Source organism: Melozone crissalis, unplaced genomic scaffold (assembly GCF_028551555.1).
Source record: "Melozone crissalis strain CALT ecotype California unplaced genomic scaffold, PUWL_Pcris_2 ptg000068l_1, whole genome shotgun sequence".
In the NCBI taxonomy this organism is placed as follows: Eukaryota; Metazoa; Chordata; class Aves; order Passeriformes; family Passerellidae; genus Melozone; species Melozone crissalis.
The window spans coordinates 15350516-15371551 of NW_026535846.1; the positions used below are offsets into that span (position 1 = coordinate 15350516).

At 47.7% G+C, this 21036-nt stretch overlaps 1 protein-coding gene across 3 annotated transcripts in view; it reads right to left on the minus strand.

Moving 5' to 3' along the window:
• The window catches only part of PLS3 (plastin 3), a 49710-nt gene extending 30171 nt beyond the window's left edge, over positions 1-19539 (minus strand). For 2 of the 3 annotated variants that reach the window (XM_054289502.1, XM_054289499.1), the window contains exon 1: positions 690-769. The gene's annotated coding sequence lies outside the window, so the exon portion shown is untranslated. Of the gene's footprint in view, positions 1-689; positions 770-19520 lie in introns of those variants that run through there. The other variant, XM_054289500.1, reaches the window with a different exon arrangement.
• Between the last annotated feature and the right edge of the window lie 1497 nt (positions 19540-21036).

Below are 21036 nucleotides of genomic sequence, written 5' to 3' on the forward strand. Positions count from 1 at the left end.
TAAACTAGTAGTGACTACTAAAGTGCTTAGAGAGGGTCTGCCTTGGCTTCCAGCATCAGGTATAGCCAGAAACCACAGCAAGCCAGATAAACTCCTCTGTTAGGAGATGAAATCCTGCCAGCCTGTAATGCCTCATGCCATGCCAGCTGCAATGGCAGGGCAGCATTCAGAGCCCAACCTCTCCAGGTGAGAGACCCCAAAAAGTTCAGCAGCCACACAGCCAGCAGCCTACAGCCACTTCCCAAAAGCACTCAGAGCTCCACGCACTTTCTGCAAGGCATAGATTTAAATATTTAACGCTTTAACATGCAAGTTTGAGCAGTTCTGCTTTGTAAAAGCCTGCAGCAGACAGAGATGGAACAAACCCAGAGCTGGGAGGACACACCCTGAGCCCTAAACACGAATCCCCCGCTGATGCCCAGCCGGGGCAGCCCTCCCTGCTGCTGCTTGCACGCGTTTATCAGGCGCGCCGATAAATTCCAAACTCAGACACACCAAAACCCGAAACTCGCTCTGCCCTCAGCTGTTTTCCTCCAACCACAACAGCAGGCGGAATCACAAGACTTGGAGCAGGGAAAAGAGCAGCAGGACAAGTTATCGCAGGACGATCTCCGGCACGGCCCGCACCGCACGGCCAGCCCAGCCCAGCCCAGCCCGGCACACCGGGACACCCTCCCGGCTCTCCTTACCCTGCTCTCTCCGCCCGGGGACGCCGAATCGCTGCCTCGGCCGGCCCGCGGCGTCTCCCCCGCCCCCGGCCCGGAGCAGGGCAGCCAGCATTCCTCCCTCCCTTCCCTTCCTCCCGCTCCCCGCCCAGCGAGGGGAGGTCGCTCCCAGGGATGCGGCCACGCCGCGACAGCGCCCCGAGCATCCCTGAGAGCGGGGATTCTGCCCAAAAAACAGCCCCTGGTCCTTTATGGCTTGGCACTGGGGGTAGGAAGCGGTAAGATACAGAGCTTTTAGGTAAGCAAACTAATTTTTTTTAATGAATAAAGAACAAAACACAAACAACAACAACAAAAAAAACCTGAACAAAAAATTCCTCTACTGCTCTTTACTCATTAGAACAAATGGATTTTGATTTGCTCGTTCTCAGCGTGTCCAGTCAAACAGCAACGCAGAGCTTGTATTTGGCTTTATGTAGGTAAGCAAACTATTTTTTTAATTAATAAAGAACAAAACACAAACTCCCCCCGAAAAAACTGAACAAAAAAATCCCTCTACTGCTCTTTACTCTTTAGAACAATGGATTTTGATTTGCTCGTTCTCAGCATGTCCAAACAGCAACGCAGAGCTTGTATTTGGCTTTATGTACTTATTTTATGGATGCTTTTGAAACAACCAGAAGCTCACAAAATATTCAGGATCCAGACCTATCTGGCCTTAATCTGCACTGAAGGAGGATGCTGCCTGCTATCTCACCTCATAGTTCCTCAAAAACAAAAACTAACAAAACAAATTTTAAAATGGTCTGAATAGATTAGATTAAATTAAATGAAATACAGAGTTCAGAGCTGGCCCATACTGTAATATATTGCATTACCTCAGCAATTAATCCTTGTCTGCTCTAGATGAAACAGAAACAGACATCTGCTGCGAGCCAGGAAGACACAAGCAACAGAAACATCATGTACTGTGTGCTGCTGATGCAATGAACAGGAGCAGAATCAATCACCAGAAAGGTTAAGTAGTTGGCTTTCCAAAATATAATCATATATTTCAGAGATTTCTGCTCCTGTTAAGTCCATAATGTTTGAGCATTTCCTTAGCTAAAAGGAAAAGATGTCATTTACTAATAAACACAATATTTGAATTAGTAAAAAATCTGAAGAACTCATGACTGTTCTAAAAATTATGGTCACTGGATGGTTTTTTTGTTGTTTCTCTTTAAAAATTACATCAGCCAGGAAAGTGAGTCACTGCCTGGTACCATTTCTTGGGTACCACCTGAAAATTTAGCTTCCAGCTGTAAAGTTTCAAAGGAGGCATAAAACACACCCCAAAAAACAAAACAAAACAAAAAACCTAACCCCAAACCCACAGCCTGCCAGCTTCCTCAGGATGGTAAACATCATGGAAACCAAAATAGGGGGTTTTATGCCCAGAACTGCAGCTGTAACTTAAAAAGAAAGAAGTTGGATTGGAAAAACACTTCTGCAGTCCACGGAGACCAGGCTGAGTGCACATCAGGCAGGGTTTAGGGAAGAGCAATTTCAGCTCTGCTGATTTGCACCAGCAGCCAGCTTCAGCATCACAGCACATCTGGGTGCAGGGAGCCCAGCTGGCTGCTCTGACCAAAACCAGGGACTGCATCCAGCCTCTGAAGTCTAGGGGCAATCATGCAACAAAAGTGAAAAAACTCATCTCGTGAAGTTTAGCATCTCCACTTTCCATCCTACATTGCACAGCACAAATCCATCCTGTAGGGTTAGTGAGGCTTTGGGGCTTGACAGCTCTGGGGGAGAGCACACCAGAGCCCAGCTCCCAAACCAGGTTGTGACTTTCTATCAGTGACAGAGCCATTGCACAAGCAGTGTCTGCTCAGTGTCTGTCACCTGTGTTGCTGGAACAGCAGGGCAGCATCTGCAGGTGTGCAGGTGGCAGACTGGTACTGCAGAGGAAAATGCCTAAAAGCCACCAGCCCGTGGTTCTTCACACCTCTGCTTACCCACTTTTCTTTTTTCAGGTAAGTGGAAAGCATCCTACAGGCTATCAGGTATAATCATTCCCTCTGTCTGAGAGGGAGAGGACATCCCTGCCCCATCACCAGCCAGCACAGGTCCTCAGTGGCTCCACCACACGGAGTTCAATTCACGCACAGCGCACGTGAAATCCCCATCTCCCACATTTGCAAAGGATCAGAGATAGCCAGTTTTTCCAGAGCTTTAAGTGCCCTCTGCTCTGTGAATACTCCAAATCCAGTCCTGGCGGTCCAACCTGCAATTACAGTCAAACCTAAAATAGCAGCTCGGTGGTGCCAGCACCACTCATCCCCACGTCATGTCCCGAGACTCAGCACACCCGGGTGTGGCGTGGCAGGCAGCGAACGCTCAGTTCCCCGGGCACTCCACTCCCAGCAGACTTCCTCACACGCCTGGTCTCACACCACTCCCCACACTCTTCCAAAATAGGAATTTTCTTTGGTAGAGCCAGTATAGCAGTGTATTTTCCTCTTCTTCCTGCTTTAAAAAGAGCCTTTTAGGGAAGAAGGTGATGCCTGAGGTGCTCAGGTGACACATCCACTCCCCTGCATGGAACATTGTGATGTACGTTTCTGCACAAAGACAACTTCCAGCACTGGCAGGATTCCCCCAGCACATCACTGTGCAAGGGGACACATCTCCTCCACCGCTCGAGATGCCAAGTTTCACTTGGAGGCCACTAATACGTATTTGCCCTCCAGAAGGTGCTCAGTGATGGCTGTGGGAGTGGCAGCTGCTGCCTGCCAGGTGACAGGGGAGCAGAAAGGGTAAATTCAGGAGTCATCTTTCACCACAAACCCTCAAGAACAGACCCTTTGGTGAAGTTCTGGGGGAGGGAGGGAGCTCAGATCCTTTGGTGAAGTTCTGGGGGAGGAAGGGAGCTCATCCAGTGTGCTGGCCTTTGCCTACAGTGGGCTGTGCAACCCCACTGCTCTCCCCAGTGGGTCCAGAAAAGGACAACCATCTGCTTTTGGACACCAAGTTTTCCTGCCACTCCAGAAGTGGTGTTTTTCTCACTAACACCAAGACACACCATGCTGATGTTGGAAGCTGTTCAAGATAACTGGTGATGACATCCATGGTGACGAACAAGTTCCTGGGCATGCCACATCTGTCCCAGTGATTTTTGGGATGGGTTTTAACTGCTGGCACTTGTAGCTCCTGCCTAAAATATCTATTTAGTGGGACACAGCCAGCTTCACTGTCAACTTGGGAGTATAGGACATGCTGAACCACTTCAGCATCCCCATGCTAGAGAAACCTCCATGGGCAGAGGGCCACAGCAGCCTCAGGAGATCCCAGAGCCAACAGAGCATCAGCAAACCTTGGCAAGCCTTCAGGAGCTGCAAAGGTGGCTCAGTCTCCTGCCTCTGCCTGTGCTGCAAATCAAGGGCTTTCAGGAACATCCCCTCTCCTTACAAAAAAAATTTAAAAATTAAAAAGAGAGAGAGAGAGAGAGAGAGAGAGAGAGAAGGGGGAGAAGTTCAAAAGAGTACCTAACTGAAAGAGAAAACCAGTTAACTTAAATAGCCTGCTTCACCAAAGAAAACACACCATGCTCTGTGAGCCAGGGCTTTAGACAGCAAAGCTGAGTGCCCAGCCACCAGCCTGTTTTGGACTGACATCAGTGACCATTTACCATGGGCAACATGTTCCCCTCCTCCAGTTCTGTCCACAATCTCTTTTAAGTGTAAGGATTTTAATGAAATTATGAACAGATAGAAAGACTCTCACCTGTGCTTTTTGACACAAATTGAGGGTTTATACACTTTTTGCTTTCTCCCTCAGTGCCAACCAATGGCAGTGTATATCCCATCAATGTAAACAGCTATGGAAAGAAAGATGTGACAACTGAGGAGCAAGCATTTGACCCTAATTCCTCAGTTTATCAGTCTTTCTAAAGAAAAAACAGGTCCATATTTGCTAGCTTTCCCCCTTAAAAGCTTCCTGAGCTGCTCTGTCAGCGAGCCTGTCATCTGGAAGAAAGCAAGACATTAGTCAGGCTCATGCTTATTTAATAAAAACCTTGCCTATGCAGGAGGGACTGAAAGTTGGTCTTTATTTAAAAAAATCGCCTGCAAACTTGAGTACAATTTTGCAGTGCAAAACAGATCTGAGGACTTGCCCCATTTACCCTGTGCTCCACCAGTGCTCAGCTTAGCAATTAACCAGCTAATTATTCACAGCTTAGATCAGGGAGCCAAGCAGCCACCACAGAAGCCCACAAGGATGCCCAGATCACCGCGCAAAGGACATTTCATGTCCTGCTATTTCATAAGGAAATCGGGAGCTTCAACTGATGTCAGCTCCAGGAAATGAGCCCCAGGCAGATGATGCCGGAAGCAGGAGGCTTTATATTTAGTACTGAGTCACCCACTTTATTAAATACAAAATACAAAAAAGGTAGGTGTGGAGAGGGGATAAGTGGAAAAAAAAGTGAACAAGTTATTCTCTGGAGATCACGGGCCATGGGGAGTCTGGCAGTGAATGAGTTTTTTGTAAAGGGAGAAAAAAATTAAGAGATTACCTGGAAACCACTTCTGCACACCCACTGGAAAAGCAGTTGCCAGATGAGCTGCATTCCCAGGGCAGAAGCCAGCACTGAAACCACTGCAGGAGTCTGCAGTGCCTTTGGGATCTCTCCAGCCAGTCCTGCAGGCCTGAGCGGAGCATCACCAGTTCTGAGGCACTTTCCCATCCTGTCTGCTACATCTTTGAGCCAAATAAGAAGCCACTGGAAGGAACTTGGAGCAGAGAATATTTTTAGGCCAGTTTTGCATCTCCACCTAACCAATCACGAAGGGCACCTTGCAACAATCACAAAGAAAGCACTTTGGGTGATCACAGCAGCACCAGATGAATGGCTAATGGCTGTTACTGAGGCATGGGAAAAGGAACTGCCCTGGCACACTAAAACTGCACCCAGGCAGGGCTGACATCAACCAAAGGCCATTTCCTTCTCCTCAGCGTGTCAGTCCCCCCACCCTGGCTGGCTGTGGGGTCAGATGGACACCAGCACAAGGAAGATGAGGCAGTGGGCAGAGGGCCCACTGTTAGCACAGCATCCCAGTTAGAACCAGTTCAGGCATCCACAGACCAGGCCACTGGAGAAAGAGTGGCACTGGCTCTGGTAGGAGGGTCTTGGAGGCACAAATATACTTTTTCATCTTTCATCTCAGCTGCCAGCTCTGCCCATCACCCAAGTCTGTCCTTGACATGACTTAGGCAATCCTCTGCTCTCCAGGAGAACATGCTCTAGGATAACTATCCACCCTCAGTCACCGCTCAAGGAAATAGTATTTTACACTAGAACTGCACTACTGCAGAACACAAGTGACTGTTCACAGAATATTTCTGAAGAGGAAAACCATTCTGATCCATTTTTAGCAACATTCAATTTAGACACATCTACAAATGAGATGTATACAGCATTCATGTGGACTGCATCCTCATGGAATGTATTAATATGGGAAAGCTGCCATTTAATAGGAATGTAGTTCTTTGAACTAAGGTCTTTTAACACACACTAAAGAAAGCTTTAAGAAGCACCAAAAAACCAATCCTAATGCAAATGGTGGCACAATGCAAATTACAGGAGTACAGATTTGTTTAGAAGAGGTTCATATTTTCATACAAGTCTGTCACAGGCCTTTTAACTTTCTATCAACAATAAATACTCTGCAGCCTGAGCAGCAGCAACAACTTTGCAAAGTTTTCAGCTACTTGAGCCAGATTTTGCCCCTGAGAAGATTAACTTGCTAAATACTAAAACATAAATACTGCTACCAAAGCCAAGCACTACACTTCATTTAATCTTAAAAAAAGTCAACTGGAAACAAGCTCTCTCTAAAGCCAAACACCAACAGGGACTTGCTTATGGGAGCACCCTATTAGATTACTAATAAAATAGGTGAAATCTTCAAAATAAAACCACAACAGTTAAAAAGATGTGGTTTGAAACATAGATCCATGGGCTGCAGCAAGGCTGGCAAATATGCAGAACCAGAGGTCAGGAAGTGCTTAATACCTTGCACCTTTATGCAAGAAGAGATTACACCTCTGCAGTCACAGCCAGCTCCGGCCACCAAATGGACATTTGGCCAACTGCTGGCCACTGTGCAGACCAGTTTGCTGCACCACTCCTGGCCAGTGGGAGGCTGTGGGAGATTGCCACTGGGGGGCTCCTCAGTCCCACACAACCCATCAACACCTGCAGGTGAGCTCCCACTGTCAGAGAGGTTCCAGGCACTGCCCAGCCTGGGCAGCAGCACACACACCCAGCCCAGGCAGGCAGGATCTGGTATTTCACCTGGACATCATCCTGCCAGAGGCACTGGCTCATCATATTGTACAAATTCATCTGTGTTGAACTAGTCCAACTCTCATCTCAAGGGGCATTGAAGCTTTTTCTGGTATTTAGCTCATGCACTTGTTGGCTTCTCCCCAACTGCTCTCTTTATCTCAGACCCCCACAGAAAATCTCCTGCAGGATGGACCCACTGAGCAGGGTAACTCCAGGGGCTCCCACAACTACTGCACTCTTTTCAAATATGTAGAAAGGTGGGGTAGAGCTGGATTACCGCTCACACACACACTGTAAGTTGTCACCCATAGCTTCAGGTCCCTGGAGCACAATCTTCACCACACAGCTCATTACACTGTTAATTAGGAAGCCATCTCCCATTTTCCAGATCATAAAAAATAGCTACTAGTAGCACACTGATCTCTGTGCTGTGAAGCCAGTCTTTGCTTTGACAGCAGATTTCTTCTATTCTCTAGTCTGTTGTTGCTGTTGACTTTAATGCTTAGTATGAAACATTTAATGCTTAGTATTAAAATATTTTAGTATTATTATTAAAGAAACTCTCATCCTAGAAGTTAGCAAAACAAAACCAAAAACCAAACATGTACAGATCCTAAATAAAGCCAAACAAGGCATGGTATTTGGTAGAAGGCATGAAGCAAATTTGGAGCTTAGGCAGAAGAGGCAGATCTATGGCTGGGAGCAATGACACCACAAGGTTCAACCTGGATCACACCAGAGAGGTCCAAATGCTGAGCAAGAATATCAGCTGTGAGTGTTACACGTGAAAGGGCAATGCACCAAATAAAGTGCAATGCCTTGCTTTGTGCCAGGGTGATATCAAACCCATGCACAGAGCTTTAATTGCTGAAGTGAATCATTGACTGGTCCTGGTTGTAAAGGCTCTTGCATAAGAGGGTTTCAAGGACTGTGCAGGGCAGAATCTTACCCCATTTCATGCCTTTCAAAACTCTTTTTATACAGACCTTCAGAACACAGGGAGCAAAGGGACCAACTAGAACCACCCTATATAACACTGAAAAAGTTATACTACTTAGAGAAAGGGAAGGAAGGGGAGGGAGGAATAAAAGTTGTTGCCATTAGTGATGGATCTAACTAATGTAGGCTGGGCACTGCCATTACCATCAATCCAGCACAGCTACAGCAACTTCTGGGAGCTTCTCAGCTGGGCAGAAGCAATGTCAATTTTTCAAGTTTTCAGCAAGAAGTCTGACTATGCTGCCTTTGCTTGAGCATTTGGTTTATATAATACAGTGGCAAGAGCCCAGCTGGAAATCAGATCAACGAGAACATTGCAAAGGGGTGGGCAAAAGAAGGGCAGGAGCAGGATTGCACAGGAACCTCCCATCCATGTCCCCAAGGAAAGCTTAGTCCCAGCCTCAGCCAAACAGTGCAGAAAGGAACAGGCTAAAGTTAAGGTCAGACATTGAGGCTGCTTATTCAAAGTATTTTCAGTCTTCAGAAGGCCTGGTTTCCCCTCTCTCTGTATGGAAAGGTGAATTCTGCCTAAGTGAGGATTCAGAAACTTGCTTGTTATTACCAGGAGCACTGAGAAACATGAATGTTTTTGTAAATGTATTTCCATTTGTTCTCTACTGACCTTCAGAATGTTGCTATCTCAGAAACAGTTCTTAAAAGCAAAGGCCAACTTTCTCCCTGAATGCCTGCCCAACACCAATCACAACAGGGTAACTTTATACACACCCACAACACCCTATGTATTCCCTAAAATAAAACTCCTCACAATCCATTCCTGGAGGCAAAACATTTTGTGCAAAATTCAGGAAAAAATAGCTTAATTGCAATATTGTTTTACAATTCACTTCCTTTATTTCTGTAACCAGCTGGAGACAAGCACCTTGTTGTGTGCTGGGTCAAGGAAATGTTTAACTACAGGGTTTATAGCACAATATAGATGTGTATATATCACCACAGCACTGCAGCTGCTCAACAGTTATAGCAGAAGGCAAACACTCGTTCAGCCCAAGGAAAACAGGGATGGGCTGCAATATCAGCCTGCTCACTACGGCTCCAAGGCAGGAGAGCATCCAAGCCAGTCCCTGGGACAAGACTCAGCATCCTGGAATCTCAAAACCACAGCCCTGTTCCAAACCCAAACAACTCCACAAACCCCTCCTGGCTGATTAGCAGGAAGGAGCACAAGGCTGCGATGGCAGCACAAACAAGGAGCCAGAATTGATGATCCTTCAGACCCAGCTGAAGCACTGCTTCACAAAATATGAATGCCAATTACAGGGATGGGTAGCTTGAATTCAAGTTTCCACTTGGTTAGTGCTGCACTGGACAGACTGAGAGCTTTGGTGCTTGCCCAGCAGTTTCATCTGCACCACGATCTTCCATGAAAACAGAGACAGACACTGTGAAACCCACGGGACCTCCTCCAGCTCCTGACCTTCCCAGCAGGGCAGAGTCAAAGGCAACAAGTTCAGTCCTACTGCTTGTGAAAGCAGAGCAAGACATTTTCTACCTTGTAGTACAGAGGGGAGGGGAAGAGGCAGATCAGCACCTCCCCTTCCCTGTTATTTTGAGCAGAATCCATGGAGCAGAGGTCCTGGTGCCTGGGCTTCTGCTACCAGGGCTAGGACAGTACCACATCCACCAGCAACATCACTGAGGCAAAGATCCATATAAGCATCAAAAAACCCCAAATCTGATCCAAAAAGGGACTTTGAGGGAGTGAATAGAAAAAAACTATTTCAGCTTTAGTCTTCAGATAACACAATAGGCAAGGAAGAACATTAAAATGGCACCCAGGTGACTGTGCAAATGTGTTTCAGGAACAACTCACTGCACATCACCTTCCATCTAACCCAGACAGGATACAAGCTTCTTTCACCCAAGCTCTTCAATCTGAATTTCAAACATCTTGTGTGTTCAGCTCTGGAGAGCCCCTAATGTAATCACTAATATACTGGAAAAAATAATCCACACAGATATAATGCAGAATCACATGCCTTCCTATTTGCTTTCAAGCATAGAAATGCTTTTCATATGTCAACTATCAGGGAAAAAAAGATAAAACAAAGGGGATTTTTCTATAGCTTCCTTTCCCACCACCTCAAAGAGACAACAATTTCAGGAGCAATCCAAGAGGATGTCCCCAGACCTCTGCAATCAATTATTTCTGTTTTTCCCCTAGCAAGACAGCCTCCCCATCATTTGGGCACAAGAGAAGCAGCTCTAGCACACAAAACTCCAGCAGAAGCACAAAACTAACAGGATATAGGCCAGGGGCATGATTACCCACAGCACCTGAGCCACAGCCCCATTCTGCAGCTGGTATGGCAAACACTGATAGAAGCCAGCAGCATTTCTGATGTTGCTCAGCCTGTCTCATCTACCAGATAATCAGATCTTCTTTATGCTTTTCCCCAAGTTGGTGTTTTGCAGGTTTTTCCTTGTCTTGACCTGACCCTGCAGTGGGCAGCAACTCACTTTGCCTTGTGTAAGTTCCTGTATTTATACAAATTTTTTTTAAAAGCCTGGCTAGCATATTTTCAGGAAAAATTTTGGTTTCCTCTAGCAAGAAAAAAAAAGAAAAAAAAATCTGCAGTAAAGACCTAACTTAGGAGTCAGTTTTTCCACTTTAAAAATTTGAGATACAAATAAATAGCCCCTTGACTCTCAAAGTAAAAAGCATGTAACTGAGCTAGACAAAGGCTGAAAGCTCATCCCTAGGCTTTGGGAGAAATAAAATCCTTCTAGTGTCCTTCCACAGACAGTTTCACGACTGTTTACAAAGATTTTATGAGACAATACAATATTTCACATTTTTAAGTTTTTTTTACAGTCTACTCTAGAGTGGAATTACCAGAAACAGAACAGGCCAAGGCAGAGTCTACAAAAACTGAAGAGAAGGCAGCATTTTCTCTGATTACAGAGAGACCTTTGATCACCGAGGTCACGTAAAGCCGGCACACAGAGCACGCCAGTCATTAACAGCCATGGAACAGGCACTGGGCAGAGCCTCCCTGCCCTCCTCCCATCTCTCCCCTGCTCATTTATTCCCAGCCCTGCCCTAAACAGCCACAAAGCTGGGTCTGAGCTGCAGGAATTGCCAGGCAGCACTGCCTGCTTCCAGATCCCAGCTCAGCTGCATCCTGCCTTTCCCCACGGAGCAGCCCTGGGCCTGCCAGCAGCACTGCCTAGCACCCTGCAAAAGCACTCACTGCCCACCAGGCATGGCCAAGGACAGTGGGAAACACCTGGAACAACACAAGGAGTCAACACTCGAGGTTCATGAGGCAGGGGACAGATGCCCAGGGCAAGGAGACGCTCAGACCTTCCCTCTGCTGTGCCATGGCCAAGCACCCAGACCTGCCTAAGCTTGGGTTTGAGGCCTGGCTTTGCCACGAGGCAGTGGGGAATGAGATCACCACACCAGATACTGCTCAGCCTCTTGCCCTCAATGCTTTTTCTGTTCTATACAAAGAGGGAGGCGTGTGCAGCTCAGGTCTGGACAGACAGGACTGAGCAGGAGGCTGTGGGGCAGTGTCCTGATCACTGGACATCCCTGCAGCACCTGAGCTGAGACATTCCTGAAGGGGCAGACTAATGCATAGGCTGTGGGCAAGAGTTTTCAACTGTTTCAGGTCCTTCAAGAAGCACAGCTAAACTTTGATCAACATCTATGATAACTACATGGCTGGCAGTGAGACATCTGGCTCTTTACCTTTCCAGCACTGGTCACCTTAGCATTTCTGCATTAATTAGCAGCAAACAGATTTTCTGAGGTATTTTATAGCTGAAGGGCTTCCTGTGGCTGCCAATACCCCAGAAACCAAGACACAAATGTGTTGTGTACAGCCTGATGAAAAGGAAGACTATTTTTAATCCAAGCCTACGTAGGGTGGAGCTCAGTCTCCAACCAGGCCAAAAAGCCACTATAATCCACAAGACCAGTGCCTGGCAATCTTTGCTTGCAGGCTGATGTCTGTTCTATTTTGGGGATGGGAGGAATTTAGAATAAAAAGATATATAAATTAAAAACAAAAGAGGCTATGAAAAGTGAATAGAGGGAAGGGCTAGACTTATCCTGTGTATTTTGGTCTAAAGAACAAGGCTCTAAAAGAACACAAATCAGAATTACTCTATTTTCCATTTCCCACAGCAGTTTATAATTTATAACATGGGCTGAGGAGAGTACAGCCCCACTATATTTTTTACAGAAGGAAAAGCCAATCCATGGCTCCTTGCACAGCACTGAGACCCTTGGGAAGACAAGGCAGGAAAACAATCACCAGCCATAGACATCCCACAGGATCCCATACAGGGTTCCTGTCTCAGACACCAGGACAACAGCTGCTGGGACACCTCACTGTTCTGTGCAGTTGGGACTGCAAAAAAGGCAAAGCAGAGGATTGGAATCCGGCAAGTTTTGCTTATTTAGGGCTTACTGCCACCAGGCAACCAACTCACTAAAAGCAGAGATCTTTTGTACTCTCAGCGCCTAAACTTCAGACATAACATCCCACTAGGTTTTATTTGCTACAGACCCTGTCTAACTTGGCATTCAAGCCAATTCAACACAGCCATGTACTTTGCCACATCAGCCCCACACTCCTTGCAGTGCACAGGTCATTTGTCTAAAAGCAGATACAGACAGCCTCTCTCACTGTCTTCAGGTGCCCCTTTAGCACCCAGCCATAAACTGTGAAACACCTGCACAGGCATCAGCATCTCTTCACCTGGCCAGGGCTGGATCATTAACCCAACTACAGAAGTCTGCAATTAATTCTCATGGCAGAATTATTAGCAGAATTCCCCCTGCAGGAAGGGCAGGACAAAGAGATGTACACAGGGATAAGTGGAGGACCAACAATGATGAACCTCAAGCACTGCTATCATCACTTTGGTCACAGACTTCTTTAGGAAAAAAGCCAACATCTAAGCAACATTGTGAAGTTTAACCCCCAACATTATAAGCATAGCAGCAAAACTGGATGTTGAACACCTCAACACATGATTATGGACAACTTCACTTCATCCTTCCTTGTTCTACACATAAGTAACCTCATCAACTCCCTCCTCTCTCATGGACAGCACTATGGGCAGTATGTGATGAGGAAACAGTGAATGAGACAGTTAAGTCTATTGTCAACTTTAAAAAAAAAAAAAAACAAAAAAGCTTACTTAAAACATCAGTAATTAGGCCTCCTGCAGGGACACTACACTTTATCTTCTCTTGAAGATCACAGTAATATTCTCTCTTCCCAGCTATTCAGAGGGGACTCCCAGCAGCATCTGTGAGCTGTCACTCTTTTTACAGGAACAAAAAACCTACTGAAGCGGCAGGAAAAACAGCTGTAAGCATTTCAGAGAAGGAAATGAGACAAGGAGACTGGTTAGAAGCATATGGCCCATATGGATTGGCATGAGCAATCTGCAGCAGCCCTAACCAGAGCTCACCATTTCAGACAGTTATCTTACTCCCCACATCCTCAGACACATGTCAAATCAATCATTATTTTATTTCCTCCATACTAACTCCCAAATGTTACTGGTGCACAGGCCACCACAGCACATGGGGACAGCCTGGATGTTGCAGGAGGAGTCAGTTTGCCCCCAGGGATGTGCACATTGCCCAGCCAGCACAGGGGACACAAGGAAGGGGACCTAAGGCAAGCAGCCCACTGGCCAAGGATGCTGTGGTAACCCTCATGGCCCAGCTGCTGAAAGGTAGAGACAAACTAACAGGAATCAGCTGGCAAAACAAACAAAAGGGAAGGAATGACTGTGGGTAGCTCCATCTCTGCTGATAGCAGCTCTCCTGAGGGCATGGAAGCCCCCTTTTCATCATGATTCCACTCACAAACCCAGTGCAAAACTAGCTTTGAGTAGCCCAGGCATGAACCCATAAACCCAGACAGGAAACCCTGGCTGTTAGAGGAGCACACATGATATAATTCTTCAAGCAGGCCAGACAGGACTTGATTATTGTCCTTGGCATTTCTAATCTATTACCAAAAAAAGCCAGCAGATTTTAGATTCCCAGCAGACCAGTGGATGCCACAGTAGCTGAGTGGACTGGCTGGCCACCACGCCTCAGCACCCTGCCCAAGGAAGTCCACACCCCTGATGGGAACAGAACTGCAGAGCAGCCAAGCAAACAGTCCTGGAGACAGGGCAGCTGCTGGCCAGCACTGATGTCAGTGTGGTCAGCACTGATGTCAGATGTGCCCACCCCAAGGAAAAGCTCTGTCATCTCCAAATCAAAGTGTGGCATTAGCAGAGTACAGATGTGCACATCTTCTCCTCCCACCCCATTCTCCAGGCCTATCAGGTGGGGACTTCTGTGTTCAGCTCCATCAATTAACCACATCTGCTTGTTTAGCTGGTACAGTTGTTCTTTACATGGCTGGCAAGATCTCACAGGAACACACCAAACACCTGAAATTCCAAACACAGCTCCTGCTGCCCTGACTGGGCTCTGCAGCCACAAACACATAAGTCCCATCTTTTGGCTACAAACAAATCATCTCTTCAATCAACAGTTAAAAGGGTGAGCCTCCATCACCCTCCCTGGGCAGGATGTCCCCAGTGTCACAGCACAGCCACCCCAGGGGTGCCATCTGCCCGTGGAGATGGGCTGGACTGGGGCTGCAGCACAGGGAGATGAGGAAGGAGGATTTCTGACAGCCAGGACCCCCTGTCCCCATGCTGATGGCACAGCCTGGCAATGCCACCCAGGTAAAGCAGAGGAAATCTACACCTTCAGCCCTGCACTTGGGAAGTACTTGCACAAACCAGAACTTTTCCCAGAGCATTCTGCAGGGCTCCATGTGGATCTCACAACACATGGAAAGGTGCTATCCAAGCCTCCCCTTCAGAGAGACTTGACCCAGAAGCAGGAAGGATATCCAGGGCAGGAAACACTGGCAAGGACAGGACAGGCTTGACCCATCACCTACAACTTCAGCACTGAAGAGCACAAAGCAGGCAGCTGCTAAGACTGGAGCTGAACTAATGCTGCTGTGTCCAAACACCCCTCACCTCATCCTTACTCCCTGCACACTGGAGATACCCATTTTTAATTCAATAAATCCCAGAGAGACAGCACACCCACAGGCACAACCAAACCCCTGTGCAAAGAGCAGGGGACACAACAGTGGCTCATTCCTGAGCAGCAATCACACATCTAAAAGTGATTACAGCAGCCTAGTCCCTGTCAGCTGAGCTGCTGCTGCTCTGGGGACCTCCAGGATGCCCCTTGAGCATCATCTCTCCCAGCCACAGCACCCAGGGCCCAGATGTTGGACCATCACACAACTGCCTTCAGCTTTCACACTTCCCACCTACTCACCACCAGCAGCAAGAGCAGCAGGCACCTCTGCGGTAGAAAAGGGTGCAAATGGTGCAAGCAGGGACAGCTGATTCTGCACAGGAGTCTGAGCAGCCCTCTGGGATGGTCACAGGGTAATCAGTCCTTTCATGCCCTCCCCTGCCAGCAGTGGAGGGCAGAGCTCTGCCAAGACATCATCCACCACAAACACAACCACTGCTGCTTGTGCAATAATGCAATTCCCAAAGTGCCAACAGGAATGTGCGTGCAACAATGTCAACAGATGCCTATCAAGGGGCTTGGGGGCCAGGGATAGGTGATGTTGTGACATTTGTTACAGTAACCCAACAAATTAATTCAAGGTTTAATTCAACCTTGCATCACCCTCATTACAAGAGCTGGTCTCAGTTTTGCAACATGCTTGACAAAATAAAAGATATTCAGGAATGTTTTGCTTTGTGTATGCATTGAGGTTATTTGGTAAACTTTTAAAATTCAATATCCACCTTTCACAGATCTGCTGGTAGGGATTTCTGGATTCATGTTTGGCTTTTTTGATATAATTAGCAACTTTAATTACGTCATGAGCTCAATGTCCAAAAAGATACACAGATCACTAAATGCACAGTAGTATTTAGTCCAAAAAGTGCTGACCATCCAAATACCAGCAATTGCTTGATAAATATTAACATAAAATGTCGTGGCTATTCCCAATTTGACAAGAAACTTAAAGTTAAAAATTAATATCTGTTATTGCAGCAGGCAGGTTGATAGCTTGTCAGTCACATGTTTAAACAGCTGGCCTGAAGAGATGAGAATCTGCTTTTTTCATGCTGAACTACTGCTCTAATATAGGTGGAAGCAGAGCAATATTCAAAGCCTGAACAAAACACCAACTTAAACCATGTTTCTTTTGCTGCTTAGCGCTACTTGGCGGTACACAGATAAAACCCAAGTAGCAGCAGGATAAATTCCACCTGCCCAAGGCTCTGCAAACTGCACAGCAACACTGTAGCAGCTGGCAGCTCCCTCCTTCCTTCCACTCTCTGTGATCAGAAGCACCTCCATGTCCCTGCACAGGGTTAAACTGCCTCCCCCAACGAGGCAGGTCAAGAGCTGCCCTTGTGAGCACCATCAGGAGAGCCAGGACTGTGCTTTGATGGATCTGAACAAATCCTGTCCTGGAATAATGCAGGCAGGCTTGATGCTGCTTTTCCATCACCTCCCTGCCACAGGCAATTCAAGAAAATCAGGCCTGTATCTAAAAAGGGACAAATGTCCTCAGAGAATTCCAATCCACAGCTCTCAGTTTTATGAAGCACAGAGATGCAAAACATTGTAGCTTAAAAAAACAAACAAACCCCAACCACAAACAAGAAATATCCCATACTGATATAAAGCAGAACTTACTTGGTCTTTGGCTCTGCTGAAAACACAGCCCCTTTGTGTTTCACCACCTATTATTTAATTCTGTGTAAAATAAGATTACCAAGAACATTATCTGTGTGTTGGGACACGTCACCAAATAAATTAGCACTACTTAAAATATCACCACCAAGACAACCTCAGGTGTGAAATGAGCTGCTGATCACATCATCTACTTAGATAAGGAAGCAGGTTACAGTATCTATGATGGGCACACCCTCCCTAAACACACTGCCAATCATGTAAAAGAAAAGTATTTATCTTCTCCCAATGCACTATATGTTATCAATAATGGAACTGCCATACTGGAGCTCCAAGGGGAGCACTTGCAGTTTTACCACACAAAAAGTGCAGATAAAGTGGTTCACAAGGCACACAGCCCACTCAGATCACCAGCAGCTGCTAAAGCACAGCTACTGATTTAACTGTCCCCAGCATCCCTTCCAGTCAATCACTGAGCAGTGCTCTCCTTTGCTTCCCTAGAGTCAGAAATGTTGCGTTTCCGTTTCTCCAAAGCCACCGAAGTCACTGCACTAGAAAGCCAAGTAAACACAGGAAAGAGTTACTGGAGTTACTAGAAGATCCCGCATGAGTGGATTCAGCACAAACTCATTTAACCAGACTGCAATTCCTTCACTCACCATCTTAATCTCACAACAATTGAAACCCGGAGCAGAGGAGTCAGCAAGGGAGCCCCAGGGGAAGGGCTTCCTCTGCGTTTATCCAAATACCTAATGAAGTCACCAGTCCCCAGAGCCCTGTCCACTGTAAAGCTCATCTAGCCAAAAGTGGTAAATAGGTTTCTGGAGTTTGGGGCGTTCTTAACCTGGGGAGACGTTTGCGTATTTTACAGGAGGGGAAACTTCATCAGATTAACTTTGATAAGAGAACAAAGACCCTGATGAAACACAATTCTTTACATCTAGCACTGAATAACTGAGTTTAATAATCACATTATGATCTCTTAGCTCAGACAAAGAATGAGTAATTCATCTTTCACAAGCAGAAAATTCCTTCAAAGGAGCTTGGTTACAACCAAGCAACATCCTCAAATTGTTAAACTGTTGGCAAGATTAACAGGCTATGATAACAACAAGGTTTGGGAAAGGTTTCATTTAACAAATTATTTTATTGGTTTCTTTTTTTAAGAGTTATTTAGATCCAAACAAACAGATCTGGAATTTTAAGTCTCTGTGTGTGCACACACTCCACATAAGGCCATCAAACACCCCCAGGGCAGAATCAGCTGCAGAATATTGCACCCAGGGGACTTGCCTTGTGTCCACTAATCCCCCTGAATCACTGCTCTCCACTCACAAACTACCAGCAGCTCCTCTTTGCACAAGATTTCTTTTCAAAACAGATCGAATTTCTATACATCATTATGCACAGGACTAGCACATGCTGATCTCGGTAACTATTCCCTCTTTATATCCAGATTCCAGCTGTTGTCTTTAAAGTTACTCTGAGCGAGTCTCCCAGCATTAAGGAGTTTTGCTTCTCAGGTTACCAGGCTCACTGGAGAAGTCACAAGTGCTACTGGCTGAACAATGGCTCCAAGCTGTCATGCAAAAGCAATTTACTTGAGATATCTATTATCTTTTATAGTCGCTTCTACAGATTGACCAAAAACAGGAAGCCCAGCTCTCACATTCCACTGGAATTGTGTAACAGCAACAACAACCTCAAAGGCTGATTCAATGGCATTTGCTCAGATCTATACCAGCAGCTCTCCTAAGAAATCAGCGAGTCCAAGGGATGCCCTGCTTGAAGGTAGGGGTGCTCTTAGAGAGCAGGCACATGCAGCCTGTCCCAAGGAAGCATTAACTGGAGCTCGGTTCCCATGCACATTTCTCACCACTATTTCTACTCAGAAACTTACAACTGGAGCACAGTCATGCCTGCAGAGCTATTACCTCTGTGAGCACTGGGACTTGATGTTATCCATTACACTATTTCCAGACAGCATCAGGGTGCCCCAGCAGTTTGAAGCTTTAAGTTCTGAAAAATTCCCTGCTCTTCCTTTTCCCTTCCCAGGCTCCCAACAAGAAGCCATTGTTAGGGGGAGTAGGGTGACACTTCCTCTCCCAGTACAAATTAGAGATGTATAAAAATAAACCCACACAGCTGTCCCACGACTTCTCATCTAATTGAAGCGGGGTGAAATAAAGTGAAGTCGTTCCCATTTCCTCACGCTCTCTGCTTTGGGAATACTACCCTGCACAAAAGATAAAAGTGCAATACAAACCGAACCCCTTTTCAGTGCCGCTCTGCGGGAACCCACAGCGGGAAGCGGCACCTCCCCTTCCCTCGGCCGGGTTCTGCTCCCACCAACTCGCACAAAGCCCGAGTCTGCCGCACCGGGGCTCCATCCCAGCGCATCCCCCGGGCCGGCCCGCCCCGGCTCAGCCCGGGGCTGAACTTTTCCATGGGGATGAATCAGACAAGTGCTGCCTTTTCATCGCCGCGGGGAGCTGGGAGCGGCGGCAGCAGCGCGCCCGGCGGACACGTCCCCGCGTCCCGCCGGCACCGAGCGCTCCGGGCTCGGCGCCCGCCCCTCGGCCCCGGCAGCCCCGGGACACGCCTGCTCGGCAGCCAGAGCAGGGCCGGGCCCCGCGGAGCCGCCGGGGCCGGTCGGTGTCCCCCCCACCACCGCAGCCGCGGGCGGGATGCTGCTCCGCGCGGGCTGGCGCCCGTCCAGCGGCGGGGCGAGCGCCGCAAGTTTGCCCGAGTTGGAGGCGCGATGGAGCAGCCCCGCAGCACTCACCGTCCGCGCCGTGCCGTGCCGTGCCGTGCCGCCCCGAGCCGTCCCGCCGCCGCGGCCCCGCCCGCTGCCCGCGCTCGGCGCGCCCCGGCCCCGCCGCCCCGGCCCCATTGGGCCGCCCGGCCGCACATCACGGGCCCCGCGCTGCCAGTGGGCGGCCGCGGAGTCACTCAGGCTCCGCCGAGGGCACGCCCCGTCCTCGTCCTGCCGCCGTCGGGCGGCTCTGCCGTGTCTGCCCCTCACCGTTCCCTGCCTTCGTCCCCCTTGCTTCCATCCATCCTCACCCCCTGCGTGTATCCCCAGCCCCGCGCACGCCTCACCTCCTCTCATTCTTCTCCTGTGTGCAACTCTCCCCCAAGCAGTCCTTTCTTCCCTACAGGCATCCCCTCCTCCCGTGCTGTCCCTCCTCCCTGTGTCCTGTCTCCCATGCACACGCAGCCCCGGCTGCCTCAGCCCTGCCACGCAGACAGAGCAGCTCTGCGCTTCTCCTGCGAATTCCCCTTGTTCCCCCAGGGATAACCCTGCGGGCTGATGCTGAGGATGTCCAGGGAAGGCTGGCGCTGGTGGGCACATCGGGCACGGAGCTTGGCACGGAGCAGAGCCAGGGCTCAGTGGAGTGCAGGTGCCCGTCCCTTGCACCCTGCTATTCTGCGCTCCTGGACCAGACAGCGTTGCCATGGCCTTTCCCCACGCAGCTTCCAGCTGTCCGATTTGGGATAGGTGACCTCATAACTGTCCTAATTTCTACATTAGCTACACAGATATTCACGCTGAACATTGCTAGAAGGGTTCAGGAAATGAAGGGCCTTGGGGACGCTTTTGCGTAAAAGTGGCGGAGAAGAGAAGTTAATCCAAATAGGCCTTGAAAAGAGAAAGAAAAAGCAAACACCTGCTGTGGGAAGAGGGAGGTGAGCAGGGAGAAGGAGATGGGTCCAGACCTGCACTTCGGACCTGGGAAGAAAAAGGGGAAGTTGTTTCTCCAAACTGAAAACTTCACACTCTTGGCCGATGCTGGCACATCCACCAGGACAAGGAGAAAACATGGGTTCAGATATTAATGTCTTCTTCTAGTTTTAGGAGAAAAGCAAATATCCATTCAGGCACAAAAAACCCTTTCCAGGCCAGAAGGATGAGACATTCCAGTGCCTGGATGTGAGAACAGCACAAAGTAATAAATTCTATAACAACCAGGAACACTAATGGAAGATGTCAGTTCTTGTATAATGTAAAAGCACATCTCATATTTTGCTGTTTAACTATTTCCATGAGTGTCAGAAAAATTAAGCTTGCCGAAAGATGACAGTTACCTAACAGACTATTAATAGATAAGGCACACACCAGCATTAGATCATTCTTTCTCTTCTCTTTCAAACTTTAATAAATGTAGGACATATTTAACTGGAACTGCCCAGTGAAACTGATTGCAGTGAGTACTTAGTTCTCTGTGTTGGCAATGTTACAGGTGCACATTTCTGGATCTGTATTGCATAGTCCTATGTTATAAATTTTTTATATGAAT